Below are 1,364 nucleotides of genomic sequence, written 5' to 3'. Positions count from 1 at the left end.
CTGCGACGTTTCGATGAGTGACATACTCATCATCTTCTGGCGAAGATCTTCACCAGAAGATGACGAGTATGTCACTCGTCGAAACGTCGCAGTTTGAAGACACCGCCACCCGGCTGGAAGCCTGAGAACTCTTCGCCAGCATGACAGAAATCATTTAACAACTGTGACCAGTAGAAGTGGTCTCTGCTATCCTAGTCAGGATGTTATAACATGTGTAGTTTGTGTATATGTTACTGTACAGAAACTGCTTACAGAAAAAGGAAGAGTTATTTCTTCAGGAAAAGTGTCAAAGAAATTTATTGTTTTGTGTACGTCATAACAACTTACCTGACGACATATTTTTTGGGTTTTGCTTGCACAGCAAATCACTATGTACATGAAACCATTGACAATATACTTGGTGCTGCTGTCAATATTCTTTTGAACAATTATAGAAAAGTGGTTCAATGACATTGTAAATACAAATAATGCTACAACCCTCAAGAGAAAGAGAAAAATGGACTGAAAATTTGGCTCTGTTTATTTTCTTGTGCTTTTAGATAATAAACACATATGGTAACTGTGTAAACATAAATACTAATTCATTGTTTATTGAATTCTCAAACCTTTCCTTGATTTCTGTAAACAGATATCTATAAAGATAAATCATGATTTCACTTAACTTCAAATTATTTAAGTTTAAAGGTGACATTACAAATGAAAAGTCTATCGTAAAAAATAAGGAAACATTATTTAAAGTATTAGAATTTCGTTTTATTTCAGATAAATGAATTATTTGATAAACGTAAAGTCCAATATACACTTGATAAACGTAAAGTCCAATATACACCTGCAGGTACAAGTCTCTCTCGACTCTTACACTGACGTCACACACGCAGTGTAGCGGCCTTATTCCTAGGTGGCACTGTTCTAAGGCTGGTATTGCAATATCATATTTCCTTAACAAAGAAAAACGATCAGATTTGGTCGAATTTCTTTGACGAAGATCATTGGCGTGGTGCTAAAATGGAGTTTTACACTGTCGTCATATTCTTCGTCTAACTTCAAGATGGGTTGGGGTTCATTTTGGGGAAGGAGACCAGACAGGAAGGTCATCGGTCTCATCAGATTAGGGAAGGATGGTGAAGGAAGTCGGCCGTGCCCATTTCAGAGGAACCATCCCGGCATTGGCCTGGAGTGATTTAGGGAAATCACGGAAACCCTTTATCAGGATGGCCGGACGCGGGATTGAACCGTCGTCCTCCCGAATGAGAGTCCAGTGTCTAACCACTGCACTACCTCGCTCGGTTTTCAAGATAACGGAGAACTTATAATTACGTGCTGCTGTTGCTGGTACCACTATTGCATTGTGTATTTGGAAGAAA

The sequence above is a fragment of the Schistocerca nitens genome, chromosome 4 (genome assembly GCF_023898315.1).
Source record: "Schistocerca nitens isolate TAMUIC-IGC-003100 chromosome 4, iqSchNite1.1, whole genome shotgun sequence".
In the NCBI taxonomy this organism is placed as follows: Eukaryota; Metazoa; Arthropoda; class Insecta; order Orthoptera; family Acrididae; genus Schistocerca; species Schistocerca nitens.
This window is presented reverse-complemented; position numbering follows the sequence as displayed.